Below are 6,319 nucleotides of genomic sequence, written 5' to 3'. Positions count from 1 at the left end.
TGGCGTGAGAGCGCGGGAAGCCGCGGCCCAGGCTGGACCGCTGCCCAGGTCCCGGTGCGCACCGGTAGCCCCGGACCCGGGGTCAAAGTTCAGACTCCCCACCGTCCTTTTCTGGGGCTTTGGCTCCGCCCTCCCGAGCCCCTTGGGGCAGCCACGAGCACACGAGTGTGCAAGGCCACTAACAGGCTGTGCCAGGCGGCGGGGCGGAGTCCCCCGGCCGGGTCGCGCGGGCCGGAAGTGGCCGGGCCGAGACCTGCGGCGGCCGGGGGCAGCGGCGGGCGCCGGCGGGAACAAAGGACGCGGCGGGCGGGGAGGTCCGGCCAGGCCGTGATTGGCGGCTGGTGGAGTCGGGACCCGGCCCGATTGGCCGCGGCCTCGGGTCCTCGCGCCCGCCCCGCCCCTCGCGGCCGAAACCCGAGCCCCCCGCGGCAGCCCCGCCCGCCCGCCCACGCCGCCGCCGTCGGCGCCCCGCACTCGGGGTGGCGCCGGGTCGCGGGGCCTGGGCCGCAGCGTCGTGCGGAGGCTCGACGGGCACGAGAGGGCCAGGGAGCCCACGTGGAAAGTGACAGCGGCCCAGGAAGCTGTCCCGAGGTGGTGCCTGGACTGGAAAAGCGGCCTGGGAACAGGGGGTTCTCGAGAGGCGGGCTAGGGGCAAGAGCAGTCTGCGCAGAAGGCCGCGGGCTGCAGGTCTGCCCAGGGAGGGGTGACGAGATGGCCGGAGCCTGGCAGCTCGGGGGCCACGCCGCCAGGCAGAGGCCCTGCAGGGTTTGGGATCACGAGAAGGAATTAACTGAGCTCATCCCCAGCCAGGCCTCTCAACTCCACGCTCTGGGCCCGCGGCCTGGGAGGTGAGAGAAGGGGTGGGGCTCCAGGCTGGGCCACCAATCATAGCCTCCGCTCCACTTTGAATCTGGGCTGGCGGGCGCGGGCTGCCGGCCGCCAGGTGTGCTGGCGACCTCTTTGTCCCCACTTGTCTGCCAGGCACGTACCACCCCGCCCCTACCCTACGTGAGGCCCTGGGCCTCACCCAGCTAGTTCCCCTCCTCCCTCCACCCCGGTGGGGCCCGAAGCTGGGCCTAGGTTCAGCCCGTGCTGGACTGGTGACTGAGCCCTGCCGCGGTGCGGCCCCACCCCCAGGCCTGCACAGGGATCCTAATCCGAAAGGGACAGATGCCTCCATCTCCCCAGATGGCCACCAATGACCCGATAGTGCAGGGGGTGGGGTGGGGCAGGGAAGGAAGAGCCCATGATTTGCAGCAAAAAAGAGACCTGGAAGAGGGTTGGTCTAGGCACCAGCTCGGCAGCTGTGTGCGGCAAGCCCCTTCCTTACCTGCCATGTGGCTTCGCTGTTGGAAACCCGATAATGGGGGCCTATCTCTCAGGTCACTCTGAAGATTAAATGTAGAGGAGAGGGCTTTTTGAAAGTAAAGCTTCCACATGATTGTTAGTAAGGTCAGGGGGTATGTTATCGTTACCCAGGTGCTGGGGGACTGGCCGCCCCTAAAGGGTGGGTGAGTCTCAGGGACTCACCAATGGGCAAGGGTGTCAGGAGGGATGAGAGCCACTTATGGTGCCTATCCTGGTGAATCCCTGATCCTCAAGGCCCTGAACAGAAGACAGTCAGAGTATGAGGGTTCCTGGTCCTCACCATCCCGAGGCTATCCAGGAAAGATGGGCATAGGAATTGGGCAGCTTTCTCTTTCTTTATCTTCAGCCCTGGGAGTGTAGAACCTCTCAGGTCAAGGCTGGAGGGCAGGTCTGGGGCCCACATACTGGGCCCCCCACACCCCTAACTCTCCCCTATCCTCTGCTTCTGCCTCCTCCCTCCCCAGGACTCTGGCAAGAAACTAATCCCCAAGACCCCCCATGTTGCCTCCTGGATGAGTCTCAAATCTGTCTTCTCTCCATCCACTGCCATCCTGATCACTGCTGGACCATGGTGACAGCTTTAGCTAGCTAGTTCCCTTGCCATCAGGCTGGTCACCCTGCAGCTGTGTGAAAAACAAACTAGATCTTGTCCCCTCTCTGGGACTGCCCGCCCCAGTTTTCTCATGGTGCCTGGGTAGGCCCACCGTCTGGAACCAACCTGCCCATGATTAAATGCTAATTGTGCCTGAATGTCCCTATCTGAAAATTGGGGATGATGATAGAAACTGGGCAGCGTTCTGGGTACTTAACACACATCCTGTACTGTCCTTTATAATCCTGTGACAACCTAGGAGATTTAACTCATGTCTGTCTGCCTTACTCTAATAACAATAAAGAACAATAGAAGACATTCTGAATTATCTAGCCCATAGTCATTGACTAAATGAACTAACGCATGCCAAAAATCTAGAACATCTTAGAACACAGCTGGTTCTCAGTACATTCTAGCTGTTATTTTGACCAAGTCCTTCCTGCCAGCCCCCACCCCATTACCTTCCAGTCCCTCTAAACTGTAGGCACACACCTCTTCCCTTGCCCTAACCACCTCCCCCATCTTTCTTTTCTGTCCTAGCACCTGGCACAAAATGAGTGCTTAATACATATTTAGAAATGAATTAAATGAAGTTTTTTAGGAGACCAGGCTGAAGGGATTAACAATGCTCACACGCCCCCTGGTGGTCATCCTGGGCATTTCATGCCTTGGCCAACCTTCAAAGTGGGAGGGCAGAAGACCTGCTTCATAGCCTGGGAGAGCTGGAGGCCACCACCCAAGGATACTCTGCAACCCAGGGTCTGGATCCCAGGAGCTTAATCCTGCCCACATGAAAATGGGGCGGCAGGGATTTTCAGCTCCTGGGCCAGTTCACCTTCCATCTCTCTTGAGATCCTCTTGGAGGGGGTGACACAGGTATACTGTGGGCTGACTGTGTGCTCAGGAGGCCAGCAGGTTTTATGTTGAGAAGATTGTGTGTGTGTGTGTGTGTGTGTGCGCGCGCGCGTGCGAGCGCAAGAGAGAGCCCACATTCATGGATCTGTCCCCTACTCATGTGGTGACTGTTACCAGGAACACAGAACCTGGCTGGGTCTGAGAATGCTGGGACTCAGTCTGCCAGGAAACCAAGGGTGGGCTGCAGCCTCTCACTGGGAATTTCTGGATATTCGTGCACTCAATGGTGTGTAGGTGTGAGTGGTGTAGAAGGACTAATACCCAGGCACAGCCCAAGTCTTCTTGCACACATCTTGCTGCAGGTGCCTGTATGAACCTGGGAGGGAATCTGGTTTTCTCCTTCTCTTTCTCTTGCAGGTATGTGTTCACTGTGCTGGTCTGACTGGCCTGCTGTCACTCCACCTGATGAGCACCTGCTTTTTTTTTTGGGGGGGGGGATCCTGTACTGGGCATGGAATCCTTAGGTGTTTTACCACTGAGCTGCATCCCCTGTCCTTTTCATTTTTTTATTTCATTTTATTTTGTACCAGGGATTGAATTCAGGGGCATTCAACCACTGAGCCACATCCCAGCCCTATTTTATATTTTATTTGGAGACAGGTTCTCACTGAATTGCTTAGTGCCTCCCTGTTGCTGAGGCTGGCTTCCAACTTGTGATGCTCCTGCCTCATCCTCCCGAGCCACTGGGATTACAGGTGTGCGCCCACCACACCAGCTTCATTTTGTATTTTGAGAGGGTCTCACTAAGTTGCTGTGTTGCTTCGCTAAATTGCTGAGGCTGGCCTTGAACTTGGGATTCTCCTGTCTCAGCTTCCTGATTCACAGGGATTGCAGGCATGGCCACTGCTCTAGCTGAACACCTGCTGTGTTCACACCTGAGGTGAAAAGAGTCCTGTGTCCTTTCGTGAGAAGTCAGGTGTATCTGAGTTAAAATTCAGCCTTCCCCTGGCGGCATGATTCAGACAAGGGATTTAACTCCTCTGAGCCTCGGTTTCCTCATCTGCTGAATGGGGAAATGTGAGTGCCTGCCTCCTGAGTTGTTGTGAGAAGTAAATGAAGCAGGATGGAATACCGGGAGCAAGGTGAAGGCATATGGTCCACGACAGAGTTTACTGGAGTGTTTTGGTTTCTATTAGGGCTTCTGTGCTGTGCATGTCTCTGTGTTCTGAGACCCATGACACATAAGAGCCTGTTAGACCAGACCCTGCAGCATTTAGAATGGCTGCGAGCAGTCCCTGAGCCTGCTAAGAATACTGTAAGACTGCTGGGCAGCCCACCTGGCTTGTGTCTTGCCAACACAAATGCACGCCCAGGGGACCTGATTTTCCAAATCCTCAAACAGAACACCTGGTCTGACCAAGTAGATATATTCATGGGGCTGAAGGGGCCACATGTTTGAAGCAGGTCCTCACAGGACTCCCAGCTTCCAGCTGTGGCACATTTGGCCACCTGGGGGAGCCCTCTGTCCCCTTCAGTCAGAGGAGTGGTGGGGGATGCATGTGAGGGGAGGGCTGTGCAGCTGGAGGGCTCAGGGGAGGCAGGGAGCCCAGGGTTTGCATGGTGAGGAAGCAGTCCTTCCACCAGCCAGGCTAGGGGTTAACCCATCTGTTGCCAGCCCCCGCCCCTTAGGCCCCAGGGATCTGGAGGAGATGCTCAGGGGAAGGTGGCTGGAGCTGGGGGATCTGATCTCCTTGGGAGCAGGAACATCAGAGAAAAACATGATGTTCTGTGCTCAGCCCCCCAAAGCCAGCCCACCCTGTTGCTGGGAGGAGCAATGTGCTGCTACACATGATGTGTCCTCAAACCACTGGAATTCCAAAGTCAGCCCCGATGCTTGAGGCCCTCTGCAGTGGTCTTCAACCTTAGCCTTAGGCTTCCCTGGCCCTTGCTCACATTGAGAGCTCAGTGCCAGGACCCAGAAGGCAGAGTGCCCTCTGGCTCTTCTGTGAGCAAGAGTTGCCCTGTGCCTGTGCTTCCAAACCCTCACAGGCCTGGGAGGTCACTTCACTGTTACATCCTCATGCCTGAGGACATGAGGGCACAAGGGGTGAGGGACCACTTAGCTGGCAGGTAACCAGGAGTCTTGAAACCCAGGTATCTGATGCCAGGGCCCTGGTACTCAACGGCCCAACCCTCTGCCACTCTTGAAGGGAGAAGGCTAGCATCAAGACCCAGGTGGACAGAGGAAACTGCAGTGAAGCCAGGGGTGCCAAGTTGGACGCCAGGGAATGGGCACACCTGGGAGCAGGGAGGGGGAATCTCAAAGGACAGAGGACCAGCAAAGTCACAGAGGTGCAGACAGCAGTTGCAGGACAGCCATGGGACTGAACAATGAGGAAGGGAAGAGGAAGTGGGCTGGGGCATGGACATGTCCTTCAAAGTGTAGCCATGAAGAAAGACAGTGGGGAGGCAGATGGGCTCTGGTGCTTCGCGGTAACATGAGAGGGGCTTGGGTGGCTTCAGCATTGGCTGGAAGGAGCCATCGTGGAGCTCAATGGCGGAGTCAAGTGTCCCCGATGAGGGATGGTGTAGAATGGAACCATGCGCAGCAAGAGCCTGCTGATGGGGGGTGTCTGCCACTCCTCTGCTTCCTCCCTGGAGACAGACTGGGAACTGTCTTCAGGTACAGAGGCAGGAAGTGAGGTGCCCCGAGGGGGAGGGGGACTAGTCAGTGGGGACCTCTGTTGCTGCCCAGGGTCTAAAAAGGCCTTTGAAACTGCCAGGCAGGTCGGGGTAGAGCATCTGGGGTGCACGCCTACAGGCTGGGGCGGCCCCTTCCCAGCTGCCTCACAACGGGGTCTTCCCTTCTAGGCCAGGGTTCCTCTGAGGCTCACTCTCTGTGTGGGGTTCTGAATCCAGCTCCTCTGCGGTCCACTCAGCCTCCCACTAGAACCCCTGAAGTCCACTTCTGGCCAGAAGGTGGCCCTGCCTGCTGGTCCTGGGAAGCCACCCCCCAGGCCTAGTCTGCCCCTCAGCCTGGGGAACAGATGGCCTGCCCTCCCTCCTCACTGCTCTGTGATCAGGAGGGGCCTCTCCTGCTCATGGCCGCTTGTCTCCCTGTCACACTCTGGGAAGCAGTGAGCTGAAAGGGACAACATCTGGGTCTCCCCCGGGCCCCAGTGGCCCAGCTGCCAGCCTGTGGCAGCCTTGGGGAACAAACACCCCTCCCCCAAGCTGGTGTCACCCTACCCAGCATTCTTGGAGACAGGGCCCAAGACTGGCTCCCTGCCACCCCGGGGTATTTCATGCAAGGAAGAGCCCTGTGAGCCTGGCCCGCATGCCCTTCCCGAGTCCACAGTGGTCCCTGGGGAGGGAGCAGCAGTCAGCTCCTCCTGGATCTGTGCCACATCATCCCCAGACTGAAAGGCACTCCTTTCTTGGCTTGAGGTATGACATGCTGACATCTGTAGGGTGATCTGGGACAGAGTACTGAGCTTCACTGAG

General features: G+C 57.9%; 1 long non-coding RNA gene across 1 annotated transcript; it reads left to right on the top strand.

The window, feature by feature from the left end:
• Positions 1–447: 447 nt before the first annotated feature.
• On the top strand, positions 448–2,288 carry LOC113188095 (uncharacterized). Its single transcript, XR_003301502.1, has 2 exons — positions 448–848; positions 1,833–2,288. It is a non-coding gene; the product is annotated as an uncharacterized LOC113188095 (long non-coding RNA).
• The last annotated feature ends 4,031 nt before the right edge of the window (positions 2,289–6,319 follow it).

This window comes from Urocitellus parryii, chromosome 1 (genome assembly GCF_045843805.1).
Source record: "Urocitellus parryii isolate mUroPar1 chromosome 1, mUroPar1.hap1, whole genome shotgun sequence".
Classification (NCBI taxonomy): domain Eukaryota; kingdom Metazoa; phylum Chordata; class Mammalia; order Rodentia; family Sciuridae; genus Urocitellus; species Urocitellus parryii.
This window is presented reverse-complemented; position numbering and strand designations above follow the sequence as displayed.